This window comes from Hemiscyllium ocellatum, chromosome 1 (assembly GCF_020745735.1).
Source record: "Hemiscyllium ocellatum isolate sHemOce1 chromosome 1, sHemOce1.pat.X.cur, whole genome shotgun sequence".
NCBI lineage: Eukaryota > Metazoa > Chordata > Chondrichthyes > Orectolobiformes > Hemiscylliidae > Hemiscyllium > Hemiscyllium ocellatum.
In genome coordinates, this window is record NC_083401.1 from 106,479,707 (window position 1) to 106,495,571 (window position 15,865).

Below are 15,865 nucleotides of genomic sequence, written 5' to 3' on the forward strand. Positions count from 1 at the left end.
TTCTCTCAGGCTCACGTGCTTCTTGATGGGCTCAGCAAAGACCTCTATACTCTATGCAAACAAGACAGAAGAGAGTGAGAAGCCATGCCTGTCTCCAGATCTGATTGGGAAACTTTTTGATATCCACCTGGTGATTGAGACTGCACTAGCAATGTTGGTGTAGGGCAGTCCGATCCAATTGCAGATTCGCTCCCCAAAATCCTTTTTGGAGAGCAAGTCCCACATTACATGTGTGATATCCTGTCAAAAGCCTTCTCCTGGTCCAGGCTGATGAGGCAGACATCCGTTCCCCCTGTATAGCAGTCATTCTCACCAGCTCACCGCCTTAAAAGTTATCAATAACTACAGGGATCTTGACAAATTGGGGGCTGTTGTGGCTGTGGCTGAGTTCAAGATTGACAGATTTTAAACAAAGAAGATTTTTAGAATTTCCTTTGCTGTATCATTTGAAAATGTAATATGTCTATGAATATTGTTGAAGCATTTCTCAAAAAAGAGGACATATCTCTGAATGTCACATGATTAATGTTAATTTAAAGGTGGTGTTAAAAAAAATTTAAGTAATTAATAAGATAGGTGCTAAAATGTAGAAATTTTTGAAGCATTAGCTCAACATTTGAACAATGAGAAGGAAAATAGTATTCCCAATAGCATGCATGTTGAGTTAGCTAGGATAGTTAGATAAATCTTAAATTGCAAATTAAACAATTGAACTTAGAAAAAAATTAAAATACCTGAATTTAGGAAAAGCAGAAATGGGAAAAAGATAGAATTTCAAAGGAATGAGAGGTAAAAGGAGGAGAAGAAGAGAAAATGAAAAGAACTTGAGCCTCAGTTTAATGGAAAAGGAGATAAAGAAAAAGAGAAAAACTTGAAAGGGCAACGCTTAAATTCCAAACAGAAAAGATACAATGAAATTTGATCTTGGCAAAGAAAAGGTTTCATTACCCAAATAGGCAGTTGCAAGGAAACTTGACGAATTAGATTTAACTCATGGTTTTGATTTTAACAATGAATATTCACTTATTTTGGAATGATTTGGAGATGCCGGTGTTGGACTGGGGTGTACAAAGTTAAAAATCACACATCACCAGGTTATAGTCCAACAGGTTTAATTGGAAGCACACTAGCTTTCGGAGCGACGCTCCTTCATCAGGTGATTGTGAGCGTCGCTCCGAAAGCTAGTGTGCTTCCAATTAAACCTGTTGGACTATAACCTGGTGTTGTGTGATTTTTAACGTTATTTTGGAAGGAATTGAAATGTATTCTTGCCATTTGAAAAAAAAATCACTATGGAGTTGCAATAATTGAAGAAAAACTGGATTATCTTATTCCAAACATTTTTGTGGGGAAAACACTAGAAATGTACTCATTACTTTCAGATGCAATATCTAATTTTATTGTACACTGAAGAATGCTGTTGTCAATGCATACGAGCTAGGAGGGCACATATAAGCCAAAGCTGAAAATGTGTTGCTGGAAAAGCGCCGCAGGTCAGGCAGCATCCAAGGAACAGGAGAATTGACGTTTTGGGGCATGAGCTCTTCTTCAGGAATGATTCCTGAAGAAGGGCCCATGCCCGAAACATCGATTCTCCTGCTCTTTGGATGCTGCCTGACCTGCTGCACTTTTCCAGCAACACATTTTCAGCTCTGATCTCCAGCATCTGTAGTCCTCACTTTCTCCACATATAAGCCAAAAGCTGTCTGTTAAAAGTTTTGAACTTAAAGAGAGAATCAGACACTTGCTGGACATACGAGAGAATAGCAAATGATACTTGATAGATGCTAAAAGGCAGTGAAAATTAAGTTAGACTTTGAAACTGTAGAGAGGTGTAATGCTAATGAATTTATTGTAAAATCCTCTCTTTGGGAATAAGGTTCCACTTTGGAGACAAATACACAAGTAGGAATAGGAGTAGACCATTCAGTACTTTTAGCCTTCTTTGCCATTCAATAAGATCATGGATAATCTGACTAATAATCCGGCCTCAATTCCACTGTCCTGTTTCCACCCTTGACAATCAAAAATCAGTTTAATTCAGATTTATATTCAATGACCCAACCTCCACTACTGCCTAAGGAAAATAATTCCACAATTTCTCCTCCCCACTGTCATAATAACTTGGTGAATCATAATTTGTATGAAGGGACCATGTCTCTTAATTCTAGACTCCTCAACAAGAGGAATCATCCTCTCAGCATCCTTAAAGCCCATAAAGTTTCTAAGGATCACTGCAATTATGGTGATGACTGAGTTGTCAAACAAATGTGTGAGTAGTAGCAGACAACTGTTTGCAAACTCATGGAAACACTGTAGAGATAAATGATACGACGATAGAATACAGGTTACAATGAACCAGGTGGTTGTAATAAAAAGATAGATATTCCTCCGAGTAGTGAAAAAGACAATCTGGGGAATAACTATGATAATTGATATTTTTGACATCAGAAAGGACATCTGAAGCATATTGTTGCAAATGTGGTGAACTAACATGGGATTGGACGAGGTGTTGTGAATATCTAGTTCATATGTTTTGTTTTATAATGTTTAATTTTAAGAATTAAAGTTTAACAGTAGTAATTATGATAAATACAACTGAAGGATATTGTAATCTAGTGAACTTAAAAGATTGGGCTCATATTTCTTTAAGATAACTAAGAACATTGTATAATTAAAATAGGACTTTAATGATTGCTAGAGCACCGATAACAAATGGCAGTTTAGAAAGTTACCCACTTTTTTTTAATAGAATCAGAATAGAATAGTTGAAACTTTAAAATAGCAGATGGGCTCACTTGGCTGGAGACATGGTGTCTGTGAAGATCTAGACCCCCGGGAGGAGCTTCTCAGTTCTGCGATCAGTCAAATAAACATAAGCAGCTTGGTCTGGTTCAGCAAGATTTAATAATTTATTACGATGCCAGGCATAGGTTATCCAGCAATATGGGTTAAGCACCTTTTGTGTAGTCTGAAAAAGCTGTGTGCTTTAGCTTAAAACACAGACTTTATGGGTATCTTAACAAACAGAACAGCGTTAATTACAAAATTAATCTAATAAAATGACAAATAGACATAAAATTATTCCAGTGATATTTCCTTAGAACTGACTTGTTTTGCATGTCTTTATCTCTGGGACACCTGGTTTCCAAAGTCAGATTAGGATACTTCAATACTGTCATATCTTACTTAGTTAATTCATACTATGAACAGGGCATTGTTTGCTAATCTCTTTCAATTAATTCAGGAATGCAGTTTTCAGCAAAGTTAGATGCCATTATAAACAAAACTGTTCATTTGCTCCTCAAAGCCATTTTGTTATGTTACTTGCATTAAGAAGCCATTTTGTAGCGAGTAAAAGCATGCACTAAATGATTGCTCCTGACAACAGCCTAAATGCAAATTTAAGATCCTCATCTGCAAAGCTTGTGGTAATGGAATCCAGAGGGAGTTAGAGCTAAATCAGCTTAGGAGTGCTTAGTAAACTCTAAAGCCCAGATTAAGGACTGCCTGCAGCAGGCTATCTGATCATGGAGATGGCTGAAGCTTAAGAAAGATCTATTGTTTTATCTGGATGTATGTTTGCTGAGGGAAGATATCTGGTGTTTTGAGCTTGGGAAGAGATGAAGTAGAAGGAGTGACTCCAGGCAGAATGATTGCTGCTGTTAGCAGACTCCAAATAATTAAGTCTCAGGTGAAATTCTATGGAGTGGTGACTCTGTAATATGGAATAAAGGTTAGGGCTAAGAAGAAGCTTTGAGAGCCAATGATAATTCAAAGTTAAAAATTACATGACACACAGCACCAGTGCTGATCCTTCATCAGATGACTAGTGGGGCAGGACCATAGGACACAGAATTTATAGTAAAATTTACAGCGCTCCGAAATCTTGTACTTTCAAATTAACCTGTTAGAATATAACCTGGTGTTGTGTGACTTTATTTACTAAAATAAGAATGGTGTTCAATGCAGTTTGAGGTATTGTTTAGGTCTGTTGTGTAGGAATCTGGGGACTGTGCTTATCAGGTGCCCGTTGTTCCTGAACAGGTTGTATATAATCTATACACCATATTCAGGAACAACAGGTACGCGATTAGCGCAGTCTGCCAATTCCTACACAAGAAGTGACAACATGCCTAGAGATTCTAGTCACCCTGTCATACATCAAAGACATCTCAGAGATGACAACCAGACTACTCCAGCCATAAGCATCATGGTAGCCCACAAACCTATCACCACACTGAAACAGCTCCTGATGAATTTAAAGGACCCCATACAAACAACCAGCAGAACAAACGTCATATACAAAATACCCTGCAAGGACTGCAACAAACATTACATGGGACAAACGGGCAGGAAATTAGCCATCAGGATACATGAGCACAAACTAGCCACCAAAAGACATGATCAATTACCCACTAGTATTATACACAGAGTTGAAGAGGGACACCAGTTCAACTGGGACAAAACATCTTTCCCGGGAAAGGCTAAACAAGACATGCACGGGAATTCTTAGACGTCTGGCATTCAAACTGGAATTCCATTAACGAACATATTGACTTGGACTCAGACTTCGGGACAGGCAACAATGAAAAGTGGTCAAGCAGAGGCTGATAGCCAAGTTTGGTACCCATGAGGATGGCCTCAACTGGGACCTTGGGTTCATGTCACACTACAGGTGACCCCATTGCACTATACACCACTATACACACGATACACAGACAGACACACACATAGAGACAGATGCAGACACCTTGACACTCCTACACACACACACTCCTACAGATCCATACGCTCATGCAGACCCTCTCTCATACACTCTCACATACATTCCCACATTCTCACATGCACCCTCTCACAGACTTATACCCCTTTACACTCGCACTCACACACATAGCACACACACTCTCACAGAACTTGTGATCCCTCCCACCCACACACACGCCCACTTGCACCCATACACATATCAGTTTGTGGGGTGAATTTGTACTTGCAGAATTACATTTTACTTTGCTCAAAAACTGCACGAAACCAAATAAGATTCTGTAAATCAATTTTTTAGATTAGAATCAGTCTGACAATCGTGGTACAGACAGCCTCACACAGGGCAGCTCACACCTTCAATGCATTATCTGGGCCGACATGACACCAATTGTTACAGTTCGCTTGAGAATGTAACTTTTAAAAAGGTTTTGCAATTTACATATGAAAGAACTGAAATCAACATGGTCATTCTAAAAGATGAGAGACTTAACAAACATTCCAAGTCTTTTTTCAGTATATAATTTCAGTTACATCACACTGTAAACTTTTGCTATAAATTCTGTGTCTTACAATCTTATACTCCACAACCACCTGATGAAGGAGCAGCACTCCAAAAGCTAGTGCTTCCAAATAAATCTATTGGGCTATAGCCTGTTGTTATGTGATTTTTGCCTTGGATTCCATTTACCAACCTCTCTGAAAAAGAACTGGAAGTGATATAACCCCCCGCAACAGACCAAGACACACAAATAGCAAGCAGGACAGAATACCAATGCTTCATCGGAGGGTCACTAATGATGTTTCCTAATACGGTGATGCACCATCTGAGAACAAATCTACCAGCTCAGCTACAAACTTACAACCTGAGCTACAAGTTTTCTTGAAAACCAGAAATAATTTTGTATATTTATCTCATGTTAATCCTGCAAATCAAAATCTAAGTTGTGTGTATATAGTGTAAATGGTCTAGATTCATTTTCTTACCTGTTCAAGATACCTATTAGTTGCTTATGTGTGTTTTCTTCAAGATTGTATGATAAAGAATTTTATTTTGGTGTTTCAATTCAACCCTGGAATTCTGAAACTTATTTTCTTACTCTTGGTTTCTTCACATTCAAATCTTTAAAAAGTTATGGTCTATCAAACCATATACTTAAAATCTATTTTGTCTAGTGTTCTCATAACTGGGAGATTAAAATTGCAGAATATATGTTTTCCTGCATTTTGTTCAATACCATTGTTGTTCTACATTGTTTGCCAATATCGTTGTACATTTTACTTTACTAAATTATATTTTCAGTCCCTCCAAGTCAGCGTTCCTCCAATCTATTAATTTGATATTTTGTTATGTATATGTCCTTTTGTATCACCTTAAAGTGGTCACATGGCGACTATTTTTGCTTCTAGAATTGACTGATCCAATGCACTCCTTCCCACATACATAAACTTGAGCTCATCTGAACTTTTCCTGCCTGAATCCTGACTTTCACCATGTGCCTCATTGGGTATACTCACATGTGATCTCCACAAGCCCCACAGTTCTCCAAGATAACTGCACTTCTTCAATTTGCACCTCATTTGAGTTTGATTTTTTTTGGTCCATAATTGGTCACCACACCATCAGTTGTGAAAGTCACTGCAATTATCTGGAATTTTCACACTAATTGTATTCACATCACCCCCCTCTCTTTCATCCAAATGTATGTTCCTTGGAATCTATCTATTTGAGCAAACATTTGATTATCTAAACTATTATATTATTGTATGGCTTGGTATCAAACTTTATTTGAGAATGATTCTGTGAAGTACCTTAGGATGTTTTACTATGACAAGGTACTACGTAAGCGAAATGTATTGTGAAAAACTAGCGATGGAGTTGTGAGGCTCGGGGTCTACTTACGTGGAGAAGAAAAGGGATCCTTTATGTAAGAAATTAAACATGTTTACACTTTACAATGATGTATGTCAAATTTTAAAACAAAGTGACATTTTTATTTTCGCAAACTAGCTTGCCAGCTATTTCTCAAAAGAGATGCAGTCACATTCTCTCATCCACCCTCATTGTAATCAAATTTCACTGAGAGCCATTCAATTTCCCACTATCCTGCTGAAGAAATAATTTTTTTCTGCACCCTCATAGTTAAACCTGCCACTTTTCCCCTTTTCCCCATTCAATTCAACAGATATTATCTCCTGTCCATTACTTTCACTAAAGCCCTTGGACCAGCTAGGATGCATTCTAGAATATTAAAGGACATGGTTACAGAGAAAGTGAAGATTTGGAGATGCCGGTGTTGGACTGGGGTGTACAAAGTTAAAAATCACACAACACCAGGTAAAAGTCCAACAGGTTTAATTGGAAGCACTAGCTTTCGGAGCACTGCTCCTTCATCAGGTGATTGTGGAGTACACAATTATAAGACACAGAATTTATAGCAAAAGTTTACAGTGTGATGTAACTGAAATTATACATTGAAAAATACCTTGATTGTTTGTTAAGTCTCTCATCTGTTAGAATGACCATGATAGTTTCACTTCTTTCATATATAAATCACAAAAAAGGATGCCCTGAGACATGGTACATTGGTGAAACCGAGCAGAGGTTACGGCAACGGAAGAATGGGCACCGCACAACAATCAACAGACAGGAGCGTTCCCTCCCAGTTGGTGAACACTTTAGTGGTACAGAACATTCCACCTTGGACCTTCGAGTGACTATCCTCCAAGGCGGACTTTGGGACAGGCAGTAGCGAAAAGTGGCTGAGCAGAGGCTGATAGCTAAGTTCGGTAACCATATGGAGGGCTTCAACCAGGACCTTGGTTTCATGTCACACTACAGGTGACCACCATTGTACTACACACACACACACACACACACACACACACACACACAGCTATACACAGACACATACACTCCTACAGAGACACACACTCCTATACTCACACATGCACCCTCTCACAGGCATAGACCGCTTTATACTCTCACACACACGCATATACATTCTCTCTCACAGACATTCACAACCCTCCACCACAGACACACACACGCACGCACACACAAATCACATGCACACATACGCATATCCGTTTGTGGGGTGAATTTGTACTTGCAGAGTTACATTGTACTTTGTTTGAAAACTGCATGAATCCCTGGTATGACTCTGTTAACTAATTTTTGAGGTTAGAATCAGTCTAAACATTATGGCACAGACAACAGCACACAAGGGGCTAACACCTTCAACACATTATCTGGGCTGACATCAATTGTTAAAGTTAACCTAATGATGTAACTTTTTTAAAAAGGTTGTGACTTATATGAAAGAAGTGAAACTAACATGGTCATTCTAACAGATGAGAGACTTAACCAACAATCAAAGTATTTTTCAATGTATAATTTCAGTTACATCACACTGTAAACTTTTGCTATAAATTCTGTGTCTTACATTTTGTACTCCACAATCACCCGATGAAGGAGCAGTGCTCCAAAAGCTAGTGCTTCCAGAGAAAGTGAATGCACTGATCTATAATCATTAAGTTTTGGAAAACTGGCAGAGGATTGAGTAATTACCAGTGTAGCACTCTTATTCAAAAAAGGAGGGATACAAAAAGCAAGTACATATACAGCAGGGCTGCACAGCGGCTCACTGGTTGGCACTCCTGCCTCACAGCACCAGGGATCCACGTTCATTTCCAGCCGCGGATGACTGTGTGGAACTTGTACATTCTCACTACGTCTGTGTGGGTTTCATTCCACAATCCAAAGATGTGCAGATTCGGTGAAATTGGCCATGCTAAATTGCCTAATGTATAGTGTTATGACACGGGGTAAATGCTCCTGCTTAATTTCAGACCAGCACACAGAAAAGATTTATCCCATGCAGTAATCTGTAAAAATTTGAGTGGCCGGGAACTACTTAAAGTAAAAATTAACAACTTTATTTCTTAAAGTATAACAGTAAAAGTAAAAAGCAGTATAAAGCTAACAACTATGTACAAGCCCATACTCTAACCTATCATTTACCTTCCTTCTATAATACTAGTCTGATAAAACTCTCAATTAAGATTTCCAAAACAACACTTCTTATCTCAAAACAAGGTAGCTTTCGGTTCTTCTATTTGGATCTTGTTGTGTTTTCATTTCTTCTTAGGGATTCTGTTTCACAGGTTACTGATCGAAAAAGGTACTTTTAAGAGAGCTATTTTTCAGGCAGTCTTTTACCCACTGGACCTTGGCAGTTCTCCTCCCAACTGTTCAATATTTCCCTGTCTTACACCCTCAGAGCATCGGATTATGTCATTGGCTTTTACGATTGTCAATATACTGACTTCAAACTTGATTGGATATTGGTATTTTTTCAGGGAATAATTTAAACTGATTGGCCTAATTTGAATCTGTTTTTTGTTGTTTCCAGGCAACCAGCTATACCAGTAGCTGGAGCACATGTTACATTATATCTCATGGAGAACACTTAGTGCTGTCACTGCTAGCTTCTAACTCTCTTAAAAGGTATAGTTCATTCACATCTTCATAATAATAGGTTATGTGCATTTGTGAGAGATAAATGTGGAGTAATAGGATAGGGTAATCAGTCTGGATGGATTACTCTTCAGAGGGTCAGTGTGGACTTGTTGGGTCAAATGACCTGTTTCCATACTGTAGGTGTGCTATGATTCTATACACCAGTTAACTTATTGAGGAAATGTTAAAGTTTATTATAAAGGATGTTAACAGCAGAGCATTTAGAAATACACATATAATCAAGAAGACTCAGCATAGTTTATTCATTGGGAAATCAGACCTGATAAATTTACTAGAATTCTTTGAGGAAGCAATAAGCAGGATAAATTAAGGGGAAGCAGTGGTTGTCACATATTTAAATTTCCAGAGGTTTTTTGGAAAACCTTAACTTACTAACTTCTAACTTACTTTAGAAGTTATGTTGTTGAGGTTAGTAAAGCAGGATAGAGGATTAGCTAACTAATTGAAGGTAGACAGTTGAGATAAAGGGTGTATTTTTAATTGGCAACCTTTAATTGGTGGTGTGCTATAGAAATCAGTACTGGGGCCTAAATTATTTACATTATGTATGAATGACTTTGAGCAAAGCACTTTTGTGGATTCATAAAATAGGTGGGAAGGAAAGTAGTGAGAATAACACAAGGAATGTGCAAAGGGATACAGGCAGTTTAAGCATGTGGGCAAAAACTTGAGAATATACTGTGAGAAAATGTAAGGTTAAATATGTGGCAGGGAAAATAGAGAGGATGAATATTATTTAAATAGAGAAAGACTGGAGAAAACAGACTACAGATTGTAGGCTACAATACAGAGAGATTTGGGAGTACTTGTACATAAAACACAAATTTACTAGCATCCAAGTTCAATGGGGTAATATGGAAGGCAAATGGACTGTTGGCCTTTATTTCAAGGGGATGGAGTATAAAAATAACAAAGTCTTGTTAAAACTCCACAAGGTACTAGATAGACCACACCTGAAAACCTGTGAGCAGTTTTGGTCCCCTTATCTAATGAAAGATATACTTACATTGGGGCCAGTTGGAGAACATTCACTAAATTGATCCTGAGTATTGAAAAACTGTTTTATGCAGAGCGGTTGAGAATGCTGAACCTGTACTCATTGGAGTTCATAAGAATGAGAGATGACTGGAAACATACAATGGACTTGATAGGGTGGATACAGAGAGATTGTATCCTGTAATGGGAGAATCTTAGAACCAGAGGCCATAATATAAGAGTAAGGGATCGCCTGTATGAGACAGATGAGGAGAAATTTCTTCTCTCAAAGTGTAGTGAATCTGTGGAATTCTTTACCACAGAGAGCTGTAGAGGCTGGTTTGTTATTTAGGTTCAATTCTGAGATAGATAGGTTTTTAATCAGTAAAGAAAAAGTTGGGTCCATGTTAGTTTCAGTGATATCTAGTTCTGTTCCCTGGCAATTTGAATGTGGTTTGATGCCCTTTTCTGACATTCAAGTCTGCTTTTGAACTGGCCACTCCAGGTTTGCTTATTCATAACTTCTAGATAAGGAATCTTTTGATTAATTAAGAATTAGCATTTTTTAAATTCTTGCATCTTTTTCCTCTAGGTATTAGATTGACACTATCCAAACTTGTTTAATTCAGAAGTTACCACAGAGAGGAACACATTCCATCATCCTATTCTTATTTATAGTTAGTCTTCAAGTTGATCCCCTGTACATGCAGTACTCCAATAGGTCATTTGTTAACAGGATGAAATGGAAACTGCATTGTGATGTGCTTCATTGTTTCCTGTAATTACTGGATGCAAATAGGATTGCATTCTAATTAATAATCTGGTCAATAGTTACATTTTAATGATTGTCAGAAAAACATGGAAAATAAATTAGTCTGGAATTCACTTAAGGTGATAAACTTTAGTTTAAGTTACATTTAGTCTTAGAAGACAATATATTGTAAGATTTTGTAGAATAAAACTGCAGACACTATAGATGGAGTTATTTCAGCTAGCAACATATAACAATTAGAATGGTTTAATTAACAAAATGAAGCAGTTTTCATCATGTGTACATGAGGGAGGGAGATTGTCATTCCTTCTCCCCCAGTCATTTTTCATCTTTGAAGATTTGGTACAAATTCCCATTAAAATATTAATCTTCCTGATTCCGGATGCCTTTGACTGCGTTGTAATTAATATTCTCGTTTACTAATCAGCGTGATTTTTAACAGCTTCAATTGATTTATTGTAGGAGTGAATTGTTAAATTATTATGCAGCTAGGTGACTTATATTAGATTAATCTGTTTAAAATGCGCTGGAGCTCGCTCAAGTGACAGTGTTTATCAAGCTTCTGCATTAGATGTGAAAGGTTCAGTGTCAAGGCTATTAACTTTATTTTTAATGTTTTGCCCTGAGTGCTGCAAATTTGTATATTTGCAAATTTGAAAGTCACAAACTAGAAACTTGTAATCGTGGCACAGGGTAGTAGGCCTAAAACTGTTGATACTAGCAGCATTTATACATTTATGGTATCAGCCAGTCAGAATCATGCAGGTTTCTCATCTGTGCTTTACATGCTAATTGTGAGTTAATGTGAGGCATCTTTAATATCTCTTTAACAACCATCCTGCTGCTGAAAGAAGTAAACACTTTATTTCCAAGAATGGCCGCAAAAGATTCTGGGGAGAGCTCATCATTCTCTGATGCTATCTTGGAGGTCGTTGGTGAGATAATGGATGAGAAAAGAGAGACTACTATCATTTGAGAAATCAAGAAACTGTTCGAGCAGTAGAATGTAAGAAATGGAAACTAATGGAGACAAAAGGTTCTTCAATCCTGCCCTATTATTCATTAGGATCATGGTTGATCTAAGTTAATTTCAGCTACCTGCACTTTCCCATATCTCTTAATTTCCTTAATACCCAATAGTCCATTGGTATCTTACATCCTGATTATAGCCAACATCTGCAAATTTAATGCTCTGCGGGTACAAAGTTCCAAAGATTCAAAATTAAATGAAGAAATTTCTCCCAATTTCATTCCGGAATGGCCAGCTCCTTGTTCTGAGATTGTGGCACTCTTGTGAATGCCCCAGCTGGGGAAGCATTTTCTCAGCAGTTAACCTGTCAATCCCCTTAAAGAAGAATTATACTTCTCAAACAAATCATTCTCGTATTCTTCAGGTAATATTACCTTAACTTTTCAAGAATTCTTTTCTCTGTAATCAACATATTCGAGGTTACCATTGATCAGATACCGAACTGGAGCACCCATATGTAGGCACTGTGGATATAAGAGCAGGTCAGAAGCTGGGACTTAAGCAATAAGTAACTCTCACCTCCTGATTCCCCAAAGCCTATCTATTATCTACAAGGCGTGAGTCATGAGCATAGTAGAATAATCCCCATCTGCCTGTTTAAAGATGCAACATGACTCGAGAAGGTCGGCACTATCCAGGACAAAGTAGCTTGCTTGATTGGCACCCATTCACTACTTTAATGTTAACTCCCTTCACTACAAAGGCGGAGTGGCAGTATTGTGTACCATCCAGAAAATGTTCTGTAGTAACGCACCGAGCTTCCTTTGACAACATCTTCCAAATCCATGACTCACCTAGAATGGCAAGTGCAGCAGATGCATCAGAACATCACTACCTGCAAGTTCTACTCCGAGCCGCATCATCCTGACTTGGAACTATCTTGTTGTTCTTCCACTATTGCAGGGTCAATATCCTGCAACTCCCTTTGTAACATCACAACGAATGCTTCTACACACCAGGACTGCAGGGGTTCAAGAATGCAACTCACTACAACTTCCTCCAGGGTAATTAGTGATGGGCAATAAAAGCCAGTGATGCTGAATTTTTAAAAAAAAATTAATGACCCATCACATTTGTACCAGCTTGCTGTACCTATATGTAAACCCTCTAAGGTTCATGTACCAGACACCTATGCCTCCTAAATTTAAATTTGATTTAACCTCTCACTATTCAAAGAATATTGGCCCAAATCTTTTGAAAGTGACAATCGCTACCAGGTTGCTTCTCCTGAAAAACATTTTTATACAATGAAGAGCTCTATATTTCTAGTTAGGCCTTCCAAATGCACCCTGCTACATGAAAAACCCTATACGAAGCCCAAGGTTTCAGACCAAGACCAGAACCTGACAGGAGACTTTATGTATCTAACGGAGCACTGTCAAACACCCCAAATAATGAAGATAGTTATCTTCAAAGGACAAACAAGGTTAATAAGGTTTTTGCACAAATTTAAATATCTGAACCCATCTGGTTTATTAAAGTCCTTTAGGGAAGGAAACTGTCATTGTTAACTGATCTAACCTACAAGTGATTCCATATTGTTCCTGCCCATCTATTCTGAGATGTTTTTAAAGGTACTTTGGATGGACAAAAAAGTTGAAAAGGGGACTGAGGCATTTATAAGTTATGACCTTATTATACAAAGCTGAAAGGACCTCAAAGCCATTGTCAACACTGAAATATTGTACTTACTTTGTGAGACTGAATGATCTCAGTGACTGCAACACAACCTTTAAATCAATTTTAAAATCTGCCAAACTTCACTTGAAATTTAACCTCAATGTATTACATCAATCATTTATCACTCCACTGAGCAATTGTAATATCAAGGTGTATTTGATCTTAAATATGGTCTGTTCCATGTAAGTAGATAGGTTACATTTTGAAAGATGCATTGCAAGAATGTCAGAGTGTTTCTTGTATGTAGAGAATTCAAACAGGAAACCTGAAAAATACATCACACTGGCTTCAAGAGGAAGGTAATTATATTGTGACCTGAATGTTTCCATTCAGAGATGTAGAATTAAAAAAATATATCGTTTTAATCTCTTATGACCATTTTTGGGTGATATGTACTTTAATGGGGAGTCGTAGGTATGATGATATTGTACTTGATGTGCAAATTCATTGTACACAGTGCTTAAACAAGCACTATGGAAGCCACAAAGCCAACACAAACCAACCCCATGGGAAAAGGTTACTAAGATTCATTACTGTTATATCGCAGTGACACCTCTGTTTAAAAATGATTGAATACTCTTTCTTTATTAAAAGTAATTCTTTGTTTGATCTTAACTACAAAAGTTAAAACACAAAATAAACCTGTGGCCTTCTGGCACATACTCAACTGAGTTGAGAACATGATGGGATGGCTATAGAAATTGAGCTGGAACCAAGATATTTGCAATCTTTGTCTATAAGAGCTGTTCTCCAAGCCATGTGAGTTGTCGGAGGGGGGTCTCTCAGTTCTGGTTCTAGACTCGTCCATAAAGAGAAACAACCTCTCCACATCTGCCTGTCAAGTCCCTAAGAATTTTGTATATTTCCATAAGTTGTCCCCTCATTCTTCAAAACACCAGTGAGTCTAAACCCAAGGTGCTCAAACTCTCCTTCTAAGAAAATCATCTTTGTCAGGGATCAACCTGGTGAAACATCTCTGTATGAGTCCAATGTCAGTATAATTTTTTTTAAGTTACAGAGACCAAAACTTCACTATAGTTCTAGATGTGGTCATAAAGTCATAGAGATGTATCAGCACGGAAACAGACCCTTTGGTCCAACTCCTTCATGCTGACCAAGATGTTGTAATTGTACCAGCCTCTACCACATCCTCTGGCAGCTCATTCCATACATGTACCACCCTCTGCGTAAAACAATTGCCCCTTAGGTCATTTTTATATCTTTCCTCTCTTACCCTAAACCTTTGCCCTCTATTTCTAGACTCTCCTACCCCAGGGAAAATGTTTTGTCTATTTATTCTATCCATTCCCCTCATAATTTTATAAACCTGCATCAGGTCACCCATCAGCCTCTGATGTCCAGGGCAAATAGCCCCAGTTCGAATATTGTCGAATGCCTTACTGAAGTCCATATAGATCATGTCTTCCACTCTACCCTCCCCAATTCTCCTGACTTGTGCTTTGTATAGTTCAGACAAGACTTCCCTAATTGTACACTTCACTCCCTTTGAAATACAGGCCTATTGTTTATTTGTGTTCCCTATTACTTGCTGAGATTTGGATGCTAGCTTTTTATGATTCACCCCCAAATCTCTCTATGCTGTTGCTTTCTGCAGCACTTGTCCAATATTCAGCTCTTCTACTTTTTCTGCCAAAGTATATAACTTCGCTCTTTTACACATTATATTTCATCTGCTAAGTTTTTGTTCACTCACTTAACCTATCTATATCCCTCTGTAGACTTTTTATTTCATTCTTGTTATTTGCATCCCAACTTATTTTTGTGTCATCTGAAAACTTGGAGGTAATACATTCACTTCTGTTATCCAAATAATTAATTATGTTATAATTAATTGCGGCCCAGCGCTTATCCCTACAACACTCCACTAGTTAAAAGTTGCCATGCTGAAAATGTCCCTTTATCCCAACTTTGTCATCCATTAGTAAGCTAATTCTCTAACCATGCTAATATAAATCTCCCAATCCATGGGCTCTTATTATTATCTTGTATTATTAGTGCTTGATAGTTTACTCTCAGTTTACTTTCACTCTTTTTTATTATTGTTTTGTTGTGTTTTTTTCCAAATGCCTGATTTGTCACATTG